General features: G+C 44.7%; 1 protein-coding gene across 1 annotated transcript in view; it reads left to right on the forward strand.

Moving 5' to 3' along the window:
* Positions 1–26,970, forward strand: part of LOC307211332 (histone H3.2) — a 193,365-nt gene that overhangs the window by 20,614 nt on the left and 145,781 nt on the right. The gene's annotated exons all lie outside the window — the stretch shown is intronic.

Consider the following 26,970-nt stretch of genomic DNA (forward strand, 5'->3'; position numbering starts at 1 on the left):
GAAAATCCCTGCACCCAATGAAGGAAATGGTAAATCTGGCATACGAAGCCCTTCTTGTAATTTTGAAGGAAAAGGTCACCAGTACACTTTAAATCCATGAACTGCAATGCTTCAGCAGCAAGCCGTTTTTAATGAGTATTTATTCCTTTATTGAAAATGGAGCCTTACACTGTCTACTCAGAAGTAAGTCCCACAGTATTCAATGGAGCTTACTCCCAGGTAACTGGGTAAAGACTGGGCAGCCTTACACTGCATTTTTACTCAGAACTCAATCCCACTGAGTTCAACAGGATTTCTTCTATCGTGTGTTCCTGATCTTTCTCACAGTTTCCATTACTGCTACTATATCCCGCCTTTTCCCCTCACAGGGACTCAAGGCAGCTTAAGGCTAAATTTTTATTTTATTCTATTTATCTGTGGAAGGTGTTATACACAGTTCCTTCCCTCAGACATTTTTTCTTTACAACAATCCTGCAAGGACAACCTGTCATTGACTCAAGGTGATTGATATCTATGTGTACATGTGAGCATGACGTCTATGTGTGGGGCGAGATCAAGCACAGGAGAAGCTTCCTGATGCAGAAGAGGATGTCCCTATTTTCACCAGAGAAATGTTGGAAGGTATGCCTTAGTTATTTAGGATGTTGTATGCTGTGCCCATTATAAAGTTCTACAAGCATATAGAATTGTAGAGGATCTATGAATAAAACACAAGTGAAGTGGAACATAGATCATGTCCTAGGAATTGCTAGAGGTAGCAGGCCTGCCACCCTGTCATCCCAACAGAAAAGCCCTTGGTCTACTCAGAAGTAAACCCCACTGCGTTCAAGTGGGCTTACTCCACTTGGACTTCCAAGGGTATCTGTGTTTTGGTTCTTGTGTTATTTTGGAACATATGGATTTGAAAGCGCTGTGCGTTTGATAGAGCTTTAAATGTGAAGTGACTCAAATCTCTCTCCCCCCTCCATCCCACCCCACGGGTTCCTTGGCTCAAGATCTCCTGCCCCTTTCTCTCCCATTTTAATTTTTCTCTCTCTTTAAATTTGCTTACAGGACAGCTGGGCCCTGGGCACATCTCTGCTGCCTCTTGCCATCCCTCACAGACCATGGGGCAAAGTAGCGAGCAGGCAGTGCTGGGAGTCCTCAGCCACCTGCCCTCTACTTTTGCCCAGAGACATCCTTAAATTAGCATATGCAAAATGGATGCAAATTTGTGCCACAGGCCTGCACCCCTGGGTCCTTTTTTAGCACCTAGCAACGCCCCTGGTTCTCTGAAGAGTCTTTAATTAGAAAATGGGAAGTGGAAGCCTCTGGTCTCGTAACAACAGCTCTGTGTGGCGCTGCCTCTTTCCCAAGCAGTTGCAGTGGAAGGGGGAGAGGCCTTCTCGGGGTTCGTTTCCTTCTGAAATCTCATGGCAGTTTTGTTTTACTTTACCATTATTATTTTATTTGGGCTTCAGTAAAGATCTCTTTCCCCCTCCCTTATTTCTTATGGGGGCAGTTACTGTTGGTGGAACAATTCGCAGCCAAGACAGAGGAAAGGAAGAGACTGAAGATTTAATGTAGACAGTCTGCAAAGTGTCTGACTCAGTGCTTCCTTTGTAACCTCTGAACAACAAACCTGAAAAATCCTTCCACTCCAGGTCAGATTTATTCCCGGTTTAAGAATATGTGCAGTGCTTAGATTTTTTTTTTTTTTGGGGGGGGGGATATTAACGGAATCCCGCACCTCTCAGCTCCCTCCATTTTTGCCAAAACAACTTCTCTCATATCTTTGTAAAAACAGCAGCTTTCTAAACTTGCCAGCCCCCTCTGCCCCTCCTTAAGATTTGAGGGTTGAATAAGTCAAACAATTAAAACCACAGGGCTGAGTTTGTGTCACAATTCTGTGCAAGTGGAGCAAAGGTGCAGCAACAGAATCCAGCCTCCTGGCACATCAGCTTTCATGCAAAGGTGTGGGTGGATTTTTTAAAAATGGGGAAAGTTTCTAGCCCTTATGGTTTCACTGATATGCTTGAGAGCACATGGACAGTACCTGGCAGAATCTCGGAAGGCTTTTGAATCCTATTTGCTGATCAGAAAAAAGGAGAAAAAAGGAGTGCCACAGAAACAATTGGTGTCCATGGATGACATGCTATAGAGGAAGTGCAAGGGGGTTCCTTCCCTCACTTCTCAATGTGATTGTCCTGCTGTCATCTTCTTCCACAGTCACTATTGGGCTAGATGGACCAATGGTCTGATGTGGGAGAAGATAGCTCCCATGAACAGAGAGGCAGTTGGGGAGACGGAGCTGAGGGCATTGAAGCTGACCAGGTCAGAGGAGAGAGGCTGTCAAAGACCTTTCTGTGCATTGCCTGCAAGTTCACTGTTACTGGTGGGAGTGGAGCACATGGTGGAGCAGAGGCAGCCTCATGAAGCCAGTGGTGCATAAGAAGACAAGAAGAGCCCTGCTGGATTAGGCCAAAGGTCCATCTAGTCCAGCATATGTTTCTGACAGTGGCCAGCCAGATCCCTACAGGAAGCCACAAAGGAGGACCTGAGAGCAACAGTCACTCTCCCCTCCTGCAGTTTCCAGCAGCACAGAAGCACACAGCAGAGCCATCAAGATCCAGCTGACCTTTCCCTCCTTATCCTCCATGATGGGACTAGGAAGGGTGGGGTTAGGGACATGCCTTTATACTGCCTTGGCCACTGCCTTGGCTTGCCAATGTTCTGCCCCAGGACTGTTCAGGAGAGCATCTCCTCTCCTCTGCCCCTGCTAGTTAGAGAGAAGCCCCACTGGCAGCGGAAGAAGAGGAGTGCGGGGGGAGTGCACTGCCCCCAACAGCGTGGTCCTGGCAGGGTGCCATCGTGGCTGCCCCGCCCCCAGGATGTGTGCCAGCCCCGCCTTCTCCTGTTCTCTGCCCCCATCCCCGGTGCCAGAGCATGAAGCTCCGCCTCTGCCAAGCCCCACCATGTTTGAAGGGACAGGAAAGGATGCAAAGGTCTGGAGCCGGAATCTCAGTCTCTTCAACAAAATGGTTCAACCGGCACCAACAACAGAGGTCTGGGGTCCCAGAACAAGCAGGAGGGGCCCCAAATGCAGCAGAACTGACTTCCCACATATTGGAGGAAGTGAAGTAATACACATTACCGGCTAAAGAGCACCCACCCGCCAGGGTAAGACCATTCTGCCCAGTCTAAAATTATTGAGCTATGCCACTGTGAAGACTCCCTAGAAGTGGTCAATCTGAAGATGGGTTTGCACACTAGAGGAGAGGAGAGGAAGATGCAAGGACTCTCTCCCTTCCATGCCCCTCTTACCTCTTACCTCCTTAGGCTGAAAGAAGCCCCTTCTTTCCTCTCTCCCTCCCTTTCCACCTCCTGTCCCAGCTGCTTCGGGGGGGGGGGGCATCCACACTGCTGCTTTTCCAGTGCAAAGAAAGCACAGAGCCCAGCTCAGAAGCGGCATGGAGTTTCTGCCCTGCACCACTTCTGAAGCAGGTTCTCAGGATGCAGCAGCAGCAGCTGCATCCCCCAAGCTGAACAGAGCACACCTCATCTGAGGGTTCATCCAGGCTTCCTTTGCTGCCATGCTTTTCAGGCTCTGTGTCCAAGCAGATTTATTTTTTGTCCCAGCAAAATCTACTACTGAATCGGAGCAAACGGTAATATGTGAAAAACCAGATTTAGCAGTAAAATGTGCGTTTTCCTGGGGAAAGCGCTAGAACACACACACACACACACACAGAGAGAGAGAGAGAGAGAGAGACTGCCAGGACATGGTGCTTTAAAGGCTGGACCTGCACCTAGAAATGTGGCACAAAAGGAAGTCTGGGTGATTCCTTAGTCACGCTTCTGGCTTGAGACAGATTAACCTCCGCCATCTTCCCAGGGCACTGACGTTGATGAGTTACAGTATACAGTGGTACCTCGGGTTAAGTACTTAATTTGTTCTGGAGGTCCGTTCTTTTTTTTTTTTCTCTCCTTTTCATTTCGTTTTTTTTTTATAAATATTTATTAAGCATTTTTTAAAACAATCAAATACATAGGTATTTTCAAATATCCATATTTCATGCACCTCCTTGGACTTCCTCTCAACTCTTGCTCCTGCATTCTAGACTTATAAATTTTGCTAGCAAATTATTAAATTAGTTCCATTCATATGATAAAATTTCCCCAAATTAATTCTCAAATTTCGGAATTTAAAATCACTCTTATAAAATACTTAATTATAAAATACAGTTTAACCAAAATTTATCTTTTCTTCCAATTACGCTTAAATTTATGTTTTTTATGTTTGATTTGTTGAAGCCATACTGTTACTAATCTTACATCTTTCTTAACATTCATACAATTTACAATATTTTTGTAAATAGTCCTTAAATTTGTTCCAATCCTCCTCCACCAGTTCTTCTCCCAGGTTTCTGATTCTGCCCGTCATTTCCGCCAATTCCATATAGTCCATCAGTTGCATCTGCCATTCTTCCAGTGTGGGCAAGTCTTGAGTTTTCCAGCATTTAGCGATGAGTATCCTTGCTGCTGTTGTAGCATACATAAAAAAAGTTCGATCCTTCTTTTGCACACTCTGGCCGACAATGCCTAAAAGAAAGGCCTCTGGTTTCTTAGGGAACGTTCTGGAGGTCCGTTCTTAACCTGAAACTGTTCTTAACCTGAAGCGCCACTTTAGCTAATGGGGCCTCCTGCTGCTGCTGCGCCACCGGAGCCCAATTTCTGTTCTCATCCTGAAGCAAAGTAATATTTCTGGGTTAGCGGAGTCTGTAACCTGAAGCGTATGTAACCTGAGGTACCACTGTAGTCTGCTTGGGAAAGGGATCTTAGCCCTATGAGTGATCATAAGCTTTCCAGCCCTTGCCAAAGAGCCCGGGTTCAGTCCCTGCTATTCTCAGGTGTGTGTTTTCAAAAGGGCCAACGCTTGCCTGTGGTGCAGCTCTACTTTAACCACAAAGGGCTCTTCTCCACCAAGCTCGTAAGGTAAACATGAGGAGGAATCAGCTGATAAGACTACCCCCCCTGCTAAAAAAAAATGGAACAAATACAGAAACAAAGATAACGGCAGAGAGACTCGGTTAATTGACCTCAAAAACACAGCTCCTGGATATCTGCTTGTGTCCGCCGTCTGTCAGGCGCACAGCCTCCCCATCTTGCACGTCCACATGCAGATTTTGAAGAGGTCCCAAAGGGTCCTGGTTCCTTATCTGCAGAAGCAAAGCTTTCCTCACCCTCTGTGCTTAAGGAGACATTCAACTGTCTTCCAACCGCTGTGATAAAAAGAAGGTGGGGTGTTGCTGGGTGGGGTGAGGCAAGCAGGCTTGCCAGAAATAAATCCCTCCCTTGCCTTTTTAGAGATGATGGATCAGCAAGGATGGATGAAGTGTTCCCATCAGAGGGTGAGTTTGCACATTGCCTGCTTTCATCCCTCAACAGCTATGATATTTTTGTCAATTAAAAAGCCTTCAATTGATCCATTAATCAATCAGTTGACTTGCTGATTTGAAAGAGTAGGAGTAAGATCCTGGCACACTGGGAAGGAAGTTCCACAGCTGTGGCAGCAGATCTGATAGGTCATGTGTCTCTTAGACCTGTCTGCCTGACGTTGTATGTCACTTTCCATAACATGTTGCCCACTGGGCATAAAAAAGAGAAGAGGTATCTGCACCCTGCTAGATGCTGCTCAACTACGACTCCCATCATGGTCTGTAGACCTGCTGGTCAGGAACTGATGGGAGCTGAGGCTGCCATCATTATATTTCAAATTTATGAAGTGCTTCACAGCCTGAAGCCATTAAAGCAGGGGCCAACAAGATAAAAATGAAATACAGTCGTGCCTTGGTTGTCAAATGCCTTGGTACTCAGACATTTTGGCTCCCAAATGCTGCAAACCCAGAAGTGAGTGTTCTAGTTTGTGAACTTTTTTGGAAGCTGAATGTCCGATGTGGCTTCCACGGCTTCTGATTGAGTTCAGGAAGATCCTGCAGCCAATCGGAAGACGCACCTTGGTTTTCGAACCATTCCAGGAGTCAAATGGACTCCCAGAACAGATTAAGTTTGACAACCAAGTCAGAAAACCCCCCCAACAAACTCTAAACACAATAAAGCCATCTGTATGAAGTCTAAAAACAAGAAAACTATTTCTATAGGTGTAAAATCAATATCCCATAAATAAATGGGCCACATGTCATGAAAAGCTTTCTTTAAAAAGTCTTCAAGTAAATGCCTAAACATTCTGATGCAAGGTGCCTGTCTAATTGCAGCTGGTAATTGTTTCCGAACTTGGAGACCAGCAACATCTGGAGGGCCACAGGTCCTCCCCTCCTGGCATAAAGACTTCCACAACTATTACAGTTTAGCTCTCAAGTGCTACATGCCTGTCACCCATCCCAGGGCCTTTGCACTCAGTAGCCAGAACTCTGGAGTCCTGGAAGGCGGGAGTAAGTTTTCTTCCTAATGGACAAGAGGCTCAAATGGAGCTTGCAGAGTCAGTCTCACCAGGCAGCTGCCACAGCCCATCGCTTTGGAAGGGGCCCCTGGGGCTGCTGACCGCTTAGATCCTGTAACTCCTGTCCCTGCTCCTCCTGCCACTTGCTCACCCACTCCGAGCGCCAGAAAGCCGTGGGCATGAGCAGAAGGATCAGCAGCTGCTCCGGCAAACTTGCTCACCAGCCTTTTCCCTAGGGGAGGTTGGTGGCAGACTTTGGGCTCTCAGATTTCAGTGGCACCTTGTGCGATGTTAAAATTCGGAGCCCTCCTCCACTCACACTCCATTCTGCGGCACTGCAGCATGGCAGCCGGGGCAGCCACAGTGGTCGTGCTACCCTAAAACTGCACAGTGGTGGGGCTTGGGACCAGAGGGAGATTGCAGCATGCCTGAGGGAGCCAGCCCTCCCTCTGGGCTTGGTTACATGCAAAAATGGTTCTTACTGATGATCTGGTTTATAACAAGAGAGGCCAGGGAGGAGCTGCAGCTTACTGGTGGAGTATGTGTGTTCCCTGGTCAGAGCCAAGCTGAGCATTTCTAGGTGAAGTAATGGCCCAATCCTCATGCATTCAAAAAGACGACTTTCTCAGATGTGTGCATTGGGATGTCCCACTGTTTCACCCTGAGGTTCCCAGTGGCCGTATCAGAGCAGGACTTTGGAGCAGAGATCTGGGGGACTCCTGAGTAGAATGAGTAAGAGGGCCCTGGAAAACACCATTTAACATGTCCCCTTCATAAGGCCAGGAAGTCCAGAGTCTAAAATCACTGTACATACCCCACTCTGGACTGAACATGGGGACATAGGAAAGTGGCTTATTCCAAATCAGACAGTTGGTTCCCCTAGCTCAGTATTGTCTACACTGACTGGCAGCTGTTCTCCATACTTTCAGGCAGGAAGACCTTGACAGGTTAGAGAACTGGGCCAAAACAAACAAGATGAATTTTAACAGGGAGAAATGTAAAGTGTTGCACTTGGACAAAAAAAATGAGAGGCACAAATACAAGATGGGTGACACCTGGCTTGAGAGCAGTACATGTGAAAAGGATCTAGGAGTCTTGGTTGACCACAAACTTGACATGAGCCAACAATGTGACGCGGCAGCTAAAAAAGCCAATGCAATTCTGGGCTGCATCAATAGGAGTACAGCATCTAGATCAAGGGAAGTAATAGTGCCACTGTATTCTGCTCTGGTCAGACCTCACCTGGAGTACTGTGTCCAGTTCTGGGCACCACAGTTCAAGAAGGACACTGACAAACTGGAACGTGTCCAGAGGAGGGCAACCAAAATGGTCAAAGGCCTGGAAACGATGCCTTATGAGGAATGGCTAAGGGAGCTGGGCATGTTTAGCCTGGAGAAGAGGAGGTTAAGGGGTGATATGATAGCCATGTTCAAATATATAAAAGGATGTCACATAGAGGAGGGAGAAAGGTTGTTTTTCTGCTGCTCCAGAGAAGCGGACACGGAGCAATGGATCCAAACTACAAGAAAGAAGATTCCACCTAAACATTAGGAAGAACTTCCTGACAGTAAGAGCTGTTCGACAGTGGAATTTGCTGCCAAGGAGTGTGGTGGAGTCTCCTTCTTTGGAGGTCTTTAAGCAGAGGCTTGACAACCATATGTCAGGAGTGCTCTGATGGTGTTTCCTGCTTGGCAGGGGGTTGGACTCGATGGCCCTTGTGGTCTCCTCCAACTCTATGATTCTATGATTCTATGATTCTAAGACTCTCAGAGCCGTACCTGGAGATGCCGGAGATTGAACCTGGGACATTCAGCATGCAAAGCTGCTGCTCTGCTGCCGAGCTCCTGCCCTTGCCCAGGGAACCTCTGCTTCATGTCAGGCTTCATCTGCAGCTCAGGCTGGTTTATGGTGGCTCCCCACCCCCCCACCTTTGCTTCTGGAAAGAGGGAGTGATGCTGCAGATTATGAAGCAGAGCTGGGATGAGCCCCAAGATCAGGCCGTGGGAAAGTGCACGGGGATTTGCAATGTTTGTGATTAACTAATCCGACTCAGAGCATGACTGGAAACCAGATCCTCTGGGCCTTGTGGGCAATTGGGTATCATCCCGGCCTTGCAAAGTGAGCTGCAGACCACAGACGGCTGTAAGCCATCGACACACCCAGACAGCTACGCAGGACAGCATGAGCCAAGATAGAAATATGTGCACACACAAACACACGCATTTCAAAAGGACTGTGTCAGTGAACACACAAACTTGAGTGTGTGATATGACCACACACACAATGCACTTCCACTTACTTCCCTGTTTAGGGAAGTTTTTAATATTTAATGCTGTATTGTTTTTAACACTTGATTGGAAGCTGCCCAGAGTGGCTGGGGAGACTCAGCCAGATGGGCGGGATATAAATAAATTTCATTTATTTATTTATTTATTTATTTATTTATTTATTTATTTAACTTACATCTTGCCTTTCCTCTAAGGAACAACATCTGGGGGGCATCAAGCTTCCTCACCCTGGCATACATGGCTCTCCTCCCCTATTTTATCATCACAGCAGCCCTGTGAGGTAAGTTAGACTGGGAGTGCAGCCGGCCCAAGGTCACCCAATGGGCTTCATGATGGAGTGAGGATTTGAATCTGGGTCTCCTCATCTTCAGAGGATTGCAAGCAGCTGGGCTGGCAAAGGTTGATAATCCTAGGACAGATCAGTATGGGAGGGGTTAGACTCTGACCTGGGAGACTGGGGTTCAAGCCTCCCCACTCCCACATGAATTTCACTGGGTCAGTGGTTGTGTAGGAGGAGTTTCTGGGAGGCTATCACATGGGATATCAGTGAAATAATAAAAAGATCAGACTGGCAAACCCCTTTCACAGATGCTGCCCTAAGTCTTTTAATTGGGCTCACTTTGGAGTAAGGGAGCAGAGACAGCAGCCCCCCGATTTCCACCCCCACCAATTCCCAGGTTCTGAATGTGTCTTTTTCCTTTTGTCTGCAGAAGGATCAGACCAGCACTAATGCTATATAAAAAAGATCCCTTCTCCAGCGGAAATTAGAATGTAGTTTGGAAAAGACTTGCTGTGCCTTGAGGAAGCCTTTGCTTTCCTTTTCGCCATGTACACACATTTATTTTCTTCCACAGGCTTTAGAGCAGCAGCCCAGGAGAAAGAGTCTGTGACCCTGAAGGCGTTCTTGGGCTCCAGCTCCCATCAGCCCCAGCCAGCCTGGCCAATGGTCAGGAATATGCGAGCTTTAGTCCAACAAACATCTAGAGGGCCAGCAGTCCCACATCCCAGCCAGTAGGGTCAGAGGTGAGCCTCCGATGAGCGCAAGCCAGCCTTCTTTCAAACTGCCTTCTTTCCTTTCAGTTGTTCAGTCGGAACAACTATGGGCAAAGAAGACTTTGCAAAATAAATAAATAAATAAATAAATAAATAAATAAATAAAAAATAGAGAGAGCTCATAGTGGCTCTTTCAGTGGAGTGACCTTTAGCTTTGGCAACTGAAATGTTTATTGTTTTAAGAAAGAAGGGTAGGATAAAACTGATCAGGCTCTACCTAGAGTCCAGCCCTGGGAAACCCTAGCTCAGATTACATCCCTGTTGGAAATTTAAGAAGCTGCTTTATGCCATCAGTCTGTCTAGCCCTGTATTGTCCTATTCTGACTGGCAGCTGCTCTCCAGGGTATTGTGCAGACAGGGAGATTTCCCCCATCACCTGCTACCTGATCCTTCTTGCTAGAGATGCCAGGGGCTGAGTCTGGGACCTTCTGCATGAAAGTATCATCTGGGGTAAACAGAACATCTCTGAACAGCTGAACAGGGCAAAGGATTCTGTGTAGAGATAATTCTCTCCAAATCAGACTCCCCAGTTTGTCTGTGATCAGCATCTACACTTGGTCACAACAAAAGCCTTTGAGCGAGACTTCCTGCTGAGGGAAAAGAGTTTTTTGTTTTGTTTGGCCAAAGTCCTATCCAGAAAAGGGAAATGCTCTCTGTGTCAATGGTTTATCTGAGATTCCTGTCTTTGTGGCCCAGGATCTCAACAATCCCTGGCTTTGCTAAGTCCCATTTCTTTTCTGGATTCACTTATACACACAAACGGAATAATCATCATCATCATCATAATACCACAAAGCAACTATGCAAAGGGCTGCTGCAATCCTCCTGTGTCCTTGTGCCAAATCCCCAAATCCAGGAATGGAAATTCACTTAAGGCTCCGGCATTCTCTCGAAACGAGCCAGCCAAATAAATTGTGATCCTCCTTGCCAGCTCATATGTTCCCCTATAATCCCACATACATTAGCTGCCACTTTTATCATCACAAACTACACCACAGTTATTTGCTCTGATCAGGCCTCTAAATCAGAGAGTTCAACCAAAAGAGCTTCCCAGAGTCAAGCTGCCCAGGACCCAAGGCCTGGGGCATCTGAGGCAGAAAACCTCACAAGCAACTGTCCCAGGGAGTAAAAGGGAGAAAATTAAATAAAGAATGATCTATTTGTTATCCTTTCTGCATACTCAAAATCAGCTGCATTGAGGGGGTCACAAGGAATGACAGAGGGATTTATCAAATTTTATTTGGCAGGGGGGAAAACCCAGGATATAGCATAAACTATTAATTGATATTAAGGATAGAGGGGGCTTTGCATTGCCAGACTTATCAAATTTTATTTGGCAGGGGGGAAAACCCAGGATATAGCATAAACTATTAATTGATATTAAGGATAGAGGGGGCTTTGCATTGCCAGACTTGAAACTTTATTATGAAGCATTCTGCCTATGTTGGATAAAAGAGTGGATAATCTTGCAGAATACAGATTTATTGAATTTGGAGGGATGGGACAACAGATTTGGATGGCATGCTTACATAGGCTATGAAAAAGTCAAAGTACACAGGAGCTTTCTGAATCATATAATAAGGAAATCATTATATACAGTGTGGGATAGGTATAAAAACCTATTAGAACAAAAAACACCTTAGTGGTTATCCCCCTAGAGGCAATTTCAATAAAGAGGAAAAATATGGAGAAAAACTGGGCAACCTATAAACAAATATTTGAGGAGGACGAAAACCAATTAAAATAGAGAAAGTCTGAAGAAATCTTTTTTTTTTTATAAAATTTTTATTAAAGTTTCAACAAATATTAATCACAACAAGACAGAACAAAGCAATAACAAACAAAAGACAATATAAAAAAAGGGAAAAAACAAAAAAACACATGTATAATTTCAACCCTTAATTTCTTATAACTTACTTTCCCGACTTCCTCGTACCTCCCCTTTCTGTATTCCAATTTCTAATTAATTTTTCAGCAAATCCTTCCCTTACTTTTAGCTTAATTTAAATTTTACTCATTTTCTTTGAATTAACCATTACCACTACTAACCACTTATTTTCTAATCCAACGTCATTTTAGCATTCATTAATTTTGCAATATTTCTTTAAATAGTCCTTAAATTTTTTCCAATCTTCTTCCGCCGTTTCTCTTCCCTGGTTTCGGATTCTGCTCGTCATCTCTGCCAAACCCATATAGTCTATCACCTTCATCTGCCATTCTTCCACGGTGGGTAGATCTTGTGTCTTCCAGTACTTTGCGATGAGTATTCTTGCTGCTGTTGTAGCATACATGAAAAATGTTCTGTCCTTCTTTAACACCAATTGGCCGACTATACCCAGGAGGAAGGCCTCTGGTTTTTTAGGGAAAGTGTACTTAAGTACCTTTTTCAGTTCATTATAGATCATTTCCCAGAAAGCCTTAATCCATGGGCACGTCCACCAAAGGTGAAAGAATGTTCCTTCAGTTTCTTTACATTTCCAACATTTACTGTCGGGCAAATGATAGATTTTTGCAAGTTTGACTGGGGTCATGTACCACCTGTAAATCATTTTCATAATATTTTCTCTCAAGGCATTACATGCCGTGAATTTCATCCCGGTGGTCCATAACTTTTCCCAGTCAGCAAACATAATGTTATGACCAATATCCTGTGCCCACTTAATCATTGCAGATTTAACTGTTTCATCTTGTGTATTCCATTTCAACAGCAAGTTATACATTCTTGACAAATTCTTAGTACTGGGTTCTAACAGTTCAGTCTCTAATTTTGATTTTTCCACCTGGAAGCCAATTTTCCTGTCCATTTAAAAAACTTCCATTATCTGATAATAATGAAGCCAATCTCTCACTTTCCCTTTTATTTTCTCAAAACTTTGCAATTTCAATCTGTCCCCCTCTTGTTCCAAAATTTCCCAATATCTCGGCCAATTAACCTCCATATTAAGTTTTTTAACAGCCTTTGCCTCCATTGGCGACAACCACCTTGGAGTTTTACTTTCCAACAAGTCTTTGTATCTAATCCAGACATTATATAATGCTTTCCTGACAATATGGTTTTTGAAGCCCTTATGAGCTTTGACCTTGTCGTACCACAGATATGCATGCCACCCAAAAAAATTGTTAAAACCTTCTAAGTCCAAAATGTCAGTGTTCTCAAGAAGTAGCCAGTCTTTCAACCAGCAGAAAGCTGCTGATTCGTAGTAAAGTTTGAGGTCTGGCAGGGCAAATCCGCCCCTTTCCTTTATATCAGTTAAAATCTTAAATTTTATTCTAGGCTTCTTGCCCTGCCAGACAAATCTAGAAATATCTTTCTGCCACCTCTTGAAACAATCCATCTTGTCCAATATTTGCAATGTTTGGAACAAAAACAACATTCTAGGCAATACATTCATCTTTATAACCGCAATTCGACCCAACAAGGAAAGCTTCATATTTGACCAGATTTCTAGGTCTTTTTTCACTTCTGTCCAAGATTTCTCATAGTTGTCTTTAAATAAGTCCACATTTTTAGCTGTCATATTTATCCCCAAATATTTGACTTTCTTAACCACAGTTAACCCTGTCTCATTCTGAAACCTTTCTTTTTCAAATGTTGTTAATTTTTTTTCCAATACCTTCTTTTTAGACTTATTCAATTTAAATCCTGCTACTTGACCAAACTCTTGAATTAGTTCCAAAACCCTATTTGTACTAGATTCAGGCTCTTGTAAAGTAAGTACCAAATCATCTGCAAATGCTCTCAATTTGTACTGTTTAGCTCCGACCTGCACTCCTTTAACCAACTGGTCCCTCCTAATCATGTTCAGCAAAACCTCCAGGACTGATATAAAAAGTAGTGGAGAGATTGGGCATCCCTGACGTGTCCCTTCTTCTATCTTAAATTCTTCCGTAACCACATTATTTACAATAAGTTTTGCTTTTTGTTCAGAGTATATCGCACCTATACCATTTTCAAACCCTTGGCCTACCCCCATTCCCCGGAGATTCTTCATCATAAAACTCCAAGAAATATTGTCAAAGGCTTTCTCAGCATCCACAAATATCAAAACTGCTTTAGTGTTAATGTTCACTTCCAGTTTTTCCAAGATATCAACTATATTCCTTACATTGTCTGATAAATGTTTTCTCGGGAGAAAGCCTGCTTGGTCTCTATGAATCTCCTCCATCAAAACTATTTTCAGCCTTTTTGCTAAAATGTCAGCAAAAATTTTGTAATCCACATTTAATAACGAAATAGGGCGGTAGTTTTTAAGTTGAGTCTTTTCCGTCTCTGTCTTCGGTATAAGAGTGATGTAAGCCTCTTTCCACGTATCTGGTGCCCTTTTTCCTTCCATAATTTTGTTACAGACTTCCTTCAACGGTTGTAGTAACCACTCCTTCAAAACTTTGTAATATCTGGAAGTCAATCCATCCGGTCCTGGAGATTTGCCCAATGCCATGTTTTGAATGGCACCTTCTATTTCTTGCGCTGTTATTTCCTGATTCAAAATTCTTTTACTTTCCTGTGAAATCTTTCTCAATCCATTTTTTTTCCAAAAATTGTTCTATATCTAAATCTTTCTGTGGCCCTTGTGTATACAATTGTCTGAAGTATCTCTGGAAACAGTCTATAATTTCTTTTGGTTTATAAATGTTCTTTCCATCCACTTCTAAATTTGTGACCGTATTCAATTTTTGTCTCTTCTTTATTTGCCAAGCCAGCAGTTTACCACATTTATCTGCCAATTCAAAAGTCTTTTGTCTCATTTGTTTAATTTTCCATTCTATTTCTTGGTTCATCAACTCCATATATTGTGTCTGATATAACTTAATTTCTTTCAGAATGTCCTGTGATTTTGGTTTTGATCTTAATTTCCTTTCCCCTTCTTTTATCATCTCCAAAATTTTATCTTTCTTTTCATTCTGGCTTTTCTTCTTTATTGCATTCTGTTGTATCAAGAATCCTCTCATAACTGCTTTACTTGTGTCCCAGATTGTTCTTTTTTCTACATTGGTCTTCATATTAATTTCAAAATAGTCTTTTAACGTTTTCTGGGCCTTTTTACAAACTTCTTCATCTCTAAATAAGGTGTCATTCATCCTCCATCTGAAGGTGCCAGTTGTTGTTTGCTTCATCTCCATCTTTATCGCATTGTGGTCGGAGCAAGTTTTAGGGCAGATTTCAACTTTTTTTATCTTTGGTGCCATTCCTCTAGTAACCCAAATTTGGTCAATTCTAGTCCATGTCATTTTGGCTTCAGAAAAGAAGGTTCCCTCTTTTTCAAGTGGGTGTTTTATTCTCCAAATGTCAACCAAGTCCATATTGTCAGTCATTTCAAAAAAATTTTTTGGTAGTCTTCCATCTTTTGTAATTACCTGTCTTTGGGCTTTGTCCATGTTAGTCGATACTACTCCATTCATGTCCCCCATCAAAATTAAATTTAAGTCCATATAATCCATCAATATCTCATGCAGCTTCTTAAAGAATTCAACTTTCCCCTCATTTGGTGCGTAGATTCCCACGATCAGAAATTTCTCTCCTTGAACTTGAATTTCAATTGCCAGATATCTTCCTTGATCATCTTTAAAAATTAATTTCGGTTGCAATTTTTCCTTTGAATATATCACCACTCCTCTTTTTTTAACTCTGTCTGAAGAAATAAATTCTTGTCCCAATCTTTTATTGATAAGTAATTTCCTATGGGACCTCGTCACATGAGTCTCTTGTAAACAAATCAAGTCCAATTGCTCTTTTTTTAATATATGAAAAACACCTTTTCTCTTCCGGGGAATGTTTAGACCGTTACAATTCCAACTTAGAAGTTGCAGAGCCATGATGGGGCTATTTGTCTTCCCCTCCTACTGCTCCGAGTAGTTGTTCGTCTTCTGTCGGTGGTTTCAATCCGTATGGTAAATTAGCTATGTCCAAAGTTCCTTCTCCTGAAGAAGGATGTTCTTGTCCCGAGTCCGCTCCTTTGTAGAGATCCTCTTCGTGTTCTTCTAAGAACTTGTCTTTGTCACCCACAGTCTTTATTTTTCTTTTCCTTCCCTTGTACTTGAAAGATAAGCCTTGAGGGTATTCCCACCTGAATGGTATACTGTTCCTTTTCAGTAATACCACCAAATCCTTGTACTGCCCTCTTGCATCCAAAATGTGTTTCGGAATGTCTTTGAAAATTCCCACAAAGGAATCTTCAATTCGCAAAGTTCTTTGAGAGTGCAAATTCAAAATTTTGTCCCTCTCTTCCTTTGATCTTAACGTTATCAAACAGTCATAGAATCATAGAATCATAGAGTTGGAAGAGACCACAAGGGCCATCGAGTCCAACCCCCTGCCAAGCAGGAAACACCATCAGAGCACTCCTGACATATGGTTGTCAAGCCTCTGCTTAAAGACCTCCAAAGGAGACTCCACCACACACCTTGGCAGCAAATTCCACTGTCGAACAGCTCTTACTGTCAGGAAGTTCTTCCTAATGTTTAGGTGGAATCTTCTTTCTTGTAGTTTGGAACCATTGCTCCGTGTCCGCTTCTCTGGAGTAGCAGAAAACAACCTTTCTCCCTCCTCTATGTGACATCCTTTTATATATTTGAACATGGCTATCATATCACCCCTTAACCTCCTCTTCTCCAGGCTAAACATGCCCAGCTCCCTTAGCCGTTCTTCATAAGGCATCGTTTCCAGGCCTTTGACCATTTTGGTTGCCCTCCTCTGGACACGTTCCAGTTTGTCAGTGTCCTTCTTGAACTGTGGTGCCCAGAACTGGACACAGTACTCCAGATGAGGTCTGACCAGAGCAGAATACAGTGGCACTATTACTTCCCTTGATCTAGATGCTGTACTCCTATTGATGCAGCCCAGAATTGCATTGGCTTTTTTAGCTGCCGCGTCACACTGTTGGCTCATGTCAAGTTTGTGGTCAACCAAGACTCCTAGATCCTTTTCACATGTACTGCTCTCAAGCCAGGTGTCACCCATCTTGTATTTGTGCCTCTCATTTTTTTTGCTCAAGTGCAATACTTTACATTTCTCCCTATTAAAATTCATTTTGTTTGTTTTGGCCCAGTTCTCTAATCTGTCAAGGTCGTTTTGAAGTGTGATCCTGTCCTCTGGGGTGTTAGCCACCCCTCCCAGTTTGGTGTCATCTGCAAATTTGATCAGGATGCCCTTGAGTCCATCATCCAAGTCGTTGATAAAGATGTTGAATAAGACTGGGCCCAAGACAGAACCCTGTGGCACCCCACTAGTCACTCTTCTCCAGGATGAAGAGGAACCATTGATGAGCACCCTTTGGGTTCGGTCAGTCAGCCAGTTACAAATCCACTGAGTGGTAGCATAGTCAAGACCGCATTTGCCTTGTCTCTTGCCTTGTTCCTTCTTTGTCTTGTGCCGAGTCTAAATGCACTCTCTATCTTAAGTTCTTCCTTCTCCAATTCCTGTTGCCCAAAATCCGAAAACTCTTTTGTTACGTAGTCCACCAGATTGTCTCCTTCACTCTCAGGTATTGCTCTAATCCTTAAATTCCTCTCCTTCCTCTGCATCTCAATCATAGCCAATGCCAAATCATGGTCCTCCAATTTCCTAATAACCGGTGGAAACCTTTCGTCAGCGGCAGTTGCAATTTCTTTGGCCTCCTCGGCTATCTTTCGAGTAGTGGATGATTCCTCCAATAACTTTCCGATTGATTCTGTATTAGAATTCACCTTATTTCCAAGTTCAATTATAATTTTAGTATTTAAGTCGATTTTCCCTGAGATCTCTGCTATTGTCTTGTTAGTTTCAGCAACTTGTTTACTAGTTTCTGCGCCTTGCTTTTTTAATTCTGCGCCTTGCTTTTTTAACTGCTCCAAAGAATCATTAATTTTCCCTAGTACTTTCGATAGGGCCTCCTCAGACATAGCTTTTGCTTTTTCCTGTGGGGTAGCAGCTGTTCCAGAGGCTCTAGATGTAGAAGCCCTTCTTTTCATGAAAGATTCAGTTTTATATTGTCTACCAGATCTCAGTGTTTTTTCCTGTAGCTCTCCTTTCTCTTGGTCATTTGCCATAACACTATCTTACAGTCAAGGTCATTCCCACACTCATAATCCTCTTTCACAGTAATTCAGCAGGCTAAAATCCACTTGTTGCTGAAACCAACCAAATCTCCTCCAGAGGGCGAAATAACTGTGTTCTCTTTGCAGTTTTAACATGGAAACATTCTTACATAGAAAATAGTCCCCAAAGCTCTTAAGATTTTCTCAAAGGCCACAATGTTAATCTCCTTCCAGATTGCAACAGAGTCCAGATAATTCCAGGGAAAGTGTAACTTTCCAAAGTCGAAATTAACTTATCAGTTACTTTGTACCTTTAACACGTTGACAGTCAGCAGCCGGCTTCCCTTCTCCGGCAGTCCGTTCCAGGGTTAGGATACAGCGGTATAAATTTTAAATCCTTCTGTAAATGCAGGCAATTTAAAGTACAGTTTCTTTCCCCCCACTCCTGCCTGTGAGGGGAAGGTCTCAGTCTCTTTAACGGTGGATAACTTAGCCAGAGAAATCTTCAAAAGTTAAAGCTTAACAATCCTTTGCTTTGATCTTACTGCAGAGCGGAAAGGCAGACTTCCTTTTAGACCTTTACTGTCTCGGTGCCCGGATTCTTTCAATTTGGTTCCCGATTAGTCCTTAAACCCTGATCCTACTCACGGATAGCAGTTTCTGGTGGTGGGGGATGAGTGTTCAGACCCCTGGGCTCTCACTTGTGGGGTGCCTCAGGGTTCTGTCCTCTCCCCCATGCTTTTCAACATCTACATGCAGCCGCTGGGAGAGATCATCAGGAGGTTTGGGCTGGGTGTTCATCAGTATGCAGATGATACCCAGCTCTACCTCTCTTTTAAATCAGAACCAGTGAAGGCGGTAAAGGTCCTGTGTGAGTGTCTGGAAGCGGTTGGAGGATGGATGGCGGCTAACAGATTGAGGTTGAATCCTGACAAGACAGAAGTACTGTTTTTGGGGGACAGGAGGCGGGCAGGTGTGGAGGATTCCCTGGTCCTGAATGGGATAACTGTGCCCCTGAAGGACCAGGTGTGCAGCCTGGGAGTCATTTTGGACTCACAGCTGTCCATGGAGGCACAGGTCAAATCTGTATCCAGGGCAGCTGTTTACCAGCTCCATCTGGTACGTAGGCTGAGACCCTATCTGCCTGCAGACTGTCTCACCAGAGTGGTACATGCTCTGGTTATCTCCCGCTTGGACTACTGCAATGCGCTCTACGTGGGGCTACCTTTGAAGGTGACCCGGAAACTACAACTAATCCAGAATGCGGCAGCTAGACTGGTGACTGGGAGCGGCCGCCGAGACCATATAACACCGGTCTTGAAAGACCTACATTGGCTCCCAGTACGTTTCCGAGCACAATTCAAAGTGTTGGTGCTGACCTTTAAAGCCCTAAATGGCCTCGGTCCAGTATATCTGAAGGAGCGTCTCCTCCCCCATCGGTCTGCCCGGACACTGAGGTCCAGCTCCGAGGGCCTTCTGGCGGTTCCCTCACTGCGAGAGGCCAAGTTGCAGGGAACCAGGCAGAGGGCCTTCTCGGTGGTGGCGCCCGCCCTGTGGAATGCCCTCCCATCGGATGTCAAGGCGATGGACAACTACCTGACATTCAGAAAACATCTGAAGGCCCTGTTCAGGGAAGTTTTTAATATGTGACATTTTAGTGTATTTTCATCTCTGTTGGAAGCCGCCCAGAGTGGCTGGGGAAACCCAGCCAGATGGGCGGGGTACAAATAATAAATTATTATTATTATTATTATTTCTTTAGCTCCAATTCTCAGGAAGAAGTCAGCGCTCTCCGTCAATGGCGACGCGGCTTCACTCCGCAGGCTGGGTAAAAACGACTCTCGGCACCGCGCCGCTCACCCGCTGCTGTTCCGTAGCCTTTAAAAAGGCTCCTTCACAGCTTTGGGGGGGCGCAAAGGTGCCCACCGAGTCTCCAGTTCACAGGCTTCGCGCCTGTGATTTTTAGGGGTCCCCGCTTCGCCGTAGCTGCAGGACCTGAACCCGCGGAGCAGATCTCCCTCAGGAGCTCCGAGGGAAATCCGCCATTAGACGATGGCACTAACCGGAAGTCTCCGGAAGTCTGAAGAAATCAGACATCATTTCACGGATTGGCTGCAGTACCATCAAATAAATGACATTTTAAAATTAGATAGAAGAAAAAGATTTGCGACAGAAGTTTTACGCTTGGGGAAAGACTTAATACAAAAAAAACAAACAAACAATTACCTAAAATGTATAGACTCCTGCTAGATTGGGAAGTAAAAGAGGAAGAAGTCAAGGAAGCAATGATTAAATGGTCAAAGGATTTTGGGTATACCATTCAGATGGATGCTTGGGAAAAATTATGGACTAAATTTCTAACGTTTACTGTTTGTTACACACTAAAGGTAAACTTCATGAAAATGTTTTATAGATGCCGCATGACCCCCAGCAAATTGCCAAAAATGTAAAAAACAAATTTAAACATATGCTGGAGGTGCAAACAGGCTGAGGGAACAATGTAACACATGTGGTGAGGAATTTTAATTTTTTTTCAAACAAACATTTGCAATAAGAGAAGGGTATTCCTATACACAACAGCAGCAAGAATGTAGATTGCTAAAGATTGGAAGGGAGAGAAAACCCCAATGAGAGAAGAATGGCAGATAAAACTCGTTGAGTATTTGGAACTTGCAAAGATGACAGAAATAATCAGGAATCAAATAAACAAAAAGTTTATAATTGAGTGGGAGCGCTATAGAGTACTTTAAAAAACATTGCTCCCAAATAAAATCTTTATTGTGCTTCGATTATTTTTTGCAAATTGCATGAAAGATGGATAATGTATTTTATTTGATGATGGTGATTGATAAGGTGAAAAGGGATGCAGTTAAAAAAGAAAGAAAGGTCCTGCAGTGAGGTAGACGGAAGTCACATTAGAAAAGTAGATGATTATTTATTTATGATTTAAAGTTACAGAGATATATGGTGTTGAATATTTTTAATAAGTATGGGTGTTTTTTCATGGTTTTTTCTTTTCTGTACTCAGTGATATTTTTTGATGATGAATGGAATAGATGTAATATCTAATGCAACCAATAAAGAGCCATGACAAGAGAGAGAGAGAGAGAGAGAGAGAGAGTCACATCACCCTGCCAAACAGTAGAGCTGGACTCGTCCACCTTTCCCCCACCCTGAATCAACAAGAAGTCGCATGATGCAGCAAGTGTATTGTGTCACATAAGCTTCTGTGAGCCAGAGAACACATTATCTGGGGTTGCCATACACCCGGAATTTCCCAGACACAGCTGGAATACTGCAGTCAGAAGCCGTGTCTGGGCAGAAATAGCTAAAAATGTCTGGGGAAATCCAAACATATGGCAGCTGATGTCAGGAGCCTACATTTTGGAGAATTTCCTTAAAACTAGCTCAAATTTTCACTTTTTGAAATATGACAGCCCTACATCATCAGATGCATGAAATGGTCTCAAACAAGTACAGTAGGTGTGGCAAGTGGAGCCAAAAGAAAATTTAATCCTTCGTTGTGGTGTTGTTTTTATAAAGGAGACCAGAGTATCATGCAATGCAAGGAATATTGGTCTGGTATGTCACAATCCTATTGAGAGCATATAGCACACATGCATCCAGTCACATGAGTGCAAGATCCAATCAGTACGGGTGTCACCCACACCAATGAGCTACTGGCATGAATAGACAGAACAAGATCCACAGCGTAATCCAGTGTTTCCCAACCTTTTTCCGACCATGGCTCTCTTCTGACCTTGTTTCCTTCCTGTGCCCCCCATGGGTGTAGCTAAGGGGGGCAGCCCCCCATAAGTACAAATCAATACAAATCAATACAAATATGAGGTTCTGCCCTCCCTAACAAAAATCCTGGCTACGTTCATGCTTCCCCCATCCTACCAGTAGAAAGGTAGCTATATAAATGTGGGGGTTTTTTTGTAAATAGAACATGTTTTATTTATAATTTTAATAATTCATACAAAATACAATTACTTAAAATGATAGGACCATAATGAAATATTGTTGAAGCAGAAAAACATAGAATCCCGGAGCTGGAAGGGACCCCAGGGGTCATCTAGTCCAACCCCTGCAATGTAGGAAACTCAGCTAAATCATCCCTGACAGATGGCCATTCAGCCTCTGCTTAGAAACCTCCAAGGAAGGAGAGTCCAGAATCTCCTGAGGGAGATCCATCCTCCATGTATTATAAAAAGTAAACAGCACTTATTTGACCCCAGTTATTTGACACAGAGGGGGAAATCAACAGATACAGTCCAAAAGTGCACAGGGAGTTCTGTATGTATGGGAGAATTTAAAAAAGCAAGTGGTCTTCACTGACCTGGTGCAAAAAGATCTTGTCATCCGGAGGATGATTAAACACTATACCCCACACACCCTCACCTGGGAGTAAGGCCCACTGAAACTCACTGAACAAAAATGGAAGCTGAACCCGGGGACAGCAATACAAGTGTGTGTGGGGGGGGGGTTAATGATGTAGTGAAGACATTCTGTAAAAAGTGAGTAAACAGAGTGCTGTTATTACCCAGAAAGTATCCAGTGCAGAAGCAATCAGAAGACGTCCTGCCAATAATAATAAAAAAGGCAACATTTGTGTCAGGAGCAGAGGGATTTTGACAGAGCTATTTGTGGAATTGCTCAGAAAACCCACGTTGCCCAGTCAATGAAGCCCTAAAAGATGCAGCGCAGCCACACAGAGCACTTTCCCAAGCCTTCGGGCTCTCTTGATCACATATGGATGTCTCAGAATTGTTGGCACACTTCCACACTACCTAAAAGTGTGATACTCAGAGAATATAGGGTTACTAGAAAAGTTTGTCAATTGTGTGGGTGTTTCCCTCAAACACAGCAATAAGGCCAAAACTTTTTTTTAAAATAGCAGGCACAGAACACAAATTTGCCCAGCTCCTAATGGCCAGGTGCATTCAGAGGAGAGCTCCCTTGCCTTGACACTCTTTCTCTGCTTGTACTTTAAGACAAGAATATTGCAAACCTATGTGCATTTATCCTAGTAAGCACGCTAAAGCTGGTAGCCATTGCTCCTATGTAGCATCACAGAATTGTAGATTTGGAAGGGACCCCAAGGGTAATCTGGTCTAGCCCCCCCTCCCCCCATTGCAACGCAGGACTCTCTTTGCCCAACACGGGGCTTGAACCCACAACCCTGAGATTAAGAGTTTCATGCTCTACCAATGCTCAGAAGAGAGTTTGTTTTATCATTTATATATTTTATTATATTTATATCCCTCCGCTTTCCACCAAGGATGTTGAATGGCAGATAGTGACTAGCCCAAGGCTACAATCCTGTACTCACTCACTTGGGAGCACTGCAGTTGATGGGACTTATTTTAAAATATGCATGTATATACCGTATTTTTCGTCCCATAAGACACACAGGCCCATAGGACGCACCAAGTTTTTTGGGGGGGAAATAAAGGAAATTTTTTCCCCTTTATTTCCCCCCCCCCCCCGCCAAAACCAGGTCGGGGAATCCAAACCAGGTCGCGGAACGCTGGTATGGCGGCGCTCCGCCTCCCCGCTGTCCCCCGAGCTTGTGGGGCCCCGAGCACGCTTCTCCCCAGTGCCAGCCTCCAAACCAGGTCGAGGAACAGCGGGATAGTGGCGCTGCGCCTCCCCGCTGTCCCCCGAGCTTGTGGGGCTGCCCGATGTCTGCCCGGCGCGCGGGGCGCTCTGCTTCAGGGCGCCCCACGCGCCGGGCAGCAGGCTGCTACCTGCAGCCTAGGGAGCCCTGCGGGAACTCCTGCAGGGCTCCCCAGGCTGCGGATATCTGCCCGGCGCGAGGGGCGCTCTGCTTCAGGGCGCCCACGCACCGGGCAGTAGGCTGCTATCCACAGCCTAGGGAGCCCTGCGGGAACTCCCGCGGGCTTCCCAGGCTTGCTGATAGCTTCCTGAAGCCTGGAGAGCGAGAGGGGTCGGTGTGCACCGACCCCTCTCACTCTCCAAGCTTCAGCGAAAGCCTGTATTCGCCCCATAGGATGCACACAGATTTCCCCTTCATTTTTGGAGGGGAAAAAGTGCGTCCTATAGGGCAAAAAATACGGTAATTGTTTTGGTTTGCAGGGTCAGTCAGGATGACATCTGTGGATCCCTTCCAGGCCTTTGATCCTATATCCAGTGAGGTTAGAATCTACACTGAATGGATCAGACAAGTCTCTTTGTGAGATACTGGCCAGTTAAGAGCTTCCATTTACATGTCCAAAGAGGGTTCTCTGTTGCCATACAGACCAAGGGTGGGCCTTTTTTCACCTTACCTGGCTCGATGTCACATCATCCTTGGCTGGAGAACAACAGGTGAAAAAGCTTCATGCCAGAGGAGGGATTTGAACCCAAGTCCTCTCCTGTTCTAGCCAAACACTCCACTAAATCACCCTTACAATACCAATTACAAGTTGAGTGATTTAACCCCCTACCCTAGATTAAATTGTAGTTGATTTGACTAACATTTGTTGGGAATCCCAACTGGAGAGAGGGTTGTTGCTCTCCTGTCTTGCTTGTGTGCTTCCTCCAAGCACTGCGAGGGCAGGATGATGGTGCACGAGATCAATGCCTGGCCTGACACAGCAGGGCTCTTCTTATTTTCTTAAGTTAGAACTTTTTAAAAGGAGTATGTCACTCACAGAACAGTGTGTTGTAGTTGGTCAAGGAAATTCAAAATTTGGGGAGAAAAATCAGGTGTGGCCCCAGATCATGCTTTGCCAGTGTGCAAGCAATTGAATCATGAAGGGATCTGTGGGTGCATAGAGCCATCTGCTTGGTTTCATTTGGGTGACAAGGGGCAGGGAAGGGGGTTAGCAAAGAGGGCAGGAAAGAGAAATAAATTGAAAGAAAGGGCTGCCCCTGCCCACCTTTGGCCCCACCCACTTTTTACTCCAGCCCCAACCGGGAAGATGGCTAAATCCCAACCCTAGGATAGGTAGCTGTTCAGGTGGGGTCCTGCCCTAGCTAAGCAAAAGACCCACAACCGAGCAGATGAGGCCAAAGCAGGGGTCAGCAGCCTTTTTCAGCCATGGGCACATTCACTATGTTTTGAAGGAAAAAAATGAACGAATTCCTGTGCCCCACAAATAACCCAGAGATGCATTTTAAATAAAAGCACACATTCTACTCATGTCAAAACACGCTGATTCCCGGACCATCCGTGGGCTGAACTGAGAAGGTGAATGGGCCACATCCAGCCCACGGGCCTTAGGTTGCCTACCCCTGGGCCAAAGCCCTGAGTATGTGGGTCAGGGAGATGTCCCAAATCTTGCTTACTCCACCAAGGAAAAGATTATTGTGCATTAGCTTCATAGAGGCTCGCTTATGTCATTCATTTTGCAGGGGGTGGGGATGAGCCTCCCATTTTAGGACTTGGGTGCTCAATGAGTGATCCTCAGCCTAGTCATCTAGGCAACATGCTGCATCCATGCTACATGCCCCAGGCAGCATTGTAGGGACTCACAGACACCCTGGAAAGGAGGGCGGTGTGCAAAAAAACCCAGACAATTATTTCATACTCCAAGTATTCATAATTGCCAATTCGATTCTGGGTTGAAGGGAGTTTGCTGCTCAACACTATTATTCATCATTACTCAAAACAAAGGAACTGAAGTGTATGTCAATTATTTTTTTCAGACCATCTGCCTGACCCAGAAAGTTGAAATTTAGGACACATGTTAACCAAGATGCCACAATTACTCAGCGGAGTGCAGGGGAGGTCTGAAACTGGGGTGCTTTGGGCATCATATGGTCAGAAGGCAAGACCCAGAGCTTACTTCATTGCAGAGGTCAACACAGTGAAAGCCAAGCCATATATGGGGCAGTAGGCACACTATTTCCCCATTGTATGCTTGATGTCCTGAACCTCAGCATACCAGGAAATAAGTCTGATAGTGCACACAGTCCCAATGCTAGAGAGGAGTCAGGAAGTCCACTTGGCTCTGGTGGGGGGTTGCTCTGACGGCAGCAGCAAGGGCTGGGGTGGCACAGCAGGCTCCATTCACCCTGCGCTCTGTGCCCCCCCCCAGTGCCCACATGCCCCCCCGGGCACTGGCAAACCACTCAATGCTGCTGCCTGAGGTGAGTCCCAAAGTCACAATCTAGTGGTGTTCCCAAAGCAGCCAAGCCATGGTTCATTAATGGAGAAAGTTGAGCAGACACTGAGTCTCTGCCGTGCTTCTCTTTTATCCTTCCCGATTTTGATTGATGCACCAGAGTTTGGAGGGAGAGGATATGAGCTGTAGCAATGAAGAAGACATCAATGTCAAGCCATAGCTTTTGTTTGTACAACAGGATCATCTTTGGCCCCATTTCTCCCCAGGCCTGTCATTCTGCCTGGCCCCTTCACACCTTCTCTCTCTCCTGGCTTCTGAAATATATCTATAGCTGTCCCAGAGCCAAAATTCATGGATGTTCTTCCCACAAAGAAAAAGAAATACATAATGTGCCTGGGTGGAGCCAGGAATTATTTTAGGGGGTGTCAGGCTTTATGGGGGGGGCAAAACCAAGTTATCTGTGAAACAACTTGATTTAGTGGGGCAGCTGCCCCCCCACCCCCTGGCTACACCCATGATAAGGTGTTGCATTCTCCCTCCCCTGGGAAGTGACTGGAGTGGGGAAGAGATGGGATGCGGGAGAGAAAGTTGTTGCTCTTTCTCAGAGTATACCCCCTCAAGCACCCCCAGTTTGACTCCCTGACAACTTGTTCAGTGGCAAGGCTCCTTTTGAAGAGCTGGCAGGTTGAAATGTCGTATCCCCTTCCTTCCCTCAACATCCATCCACCAGTAGATATGAATCAGCCATTTAGTTTCAACCGGCAAGGTGCACAATATTTCACAGGGTTTTTCATAGCTACCACACTGAGAATTTTGGACAGGCAGTATTGAATGCACCAGTTAAAGAATAGGTCTCTCAGGAGGGATTTGTTGGCATCCCAGACCCAGGGACAGGCAAAGATCAGGCTTGTTAGATCTACTTTGTTTTTCAGTCAAACCCTCTCTCCCACTGCATGATCTACCAACCAGAGCCAGACCAGACATTTAAAGCACATTGCTTCCCCCAAAGAATTGTGCCCTTCACAGTGCCACAGTTCCTAGAACCCTGAACAAGCTATGGTTCCTGGGATTCTGTGGGAGAGTGGTATGTGCTTTAAATGTA

Source organism: Podarcis cretensis (assembly GCF_951804945.1).
Source record: "Podarcis cretensis genome assembly, chromosome: 2".
NCBI lineage: Eukaryota > Metazoa > Chordata > Lepidosauria > Squamata > Lacertidae > Podarcis > Podarcis cretensis.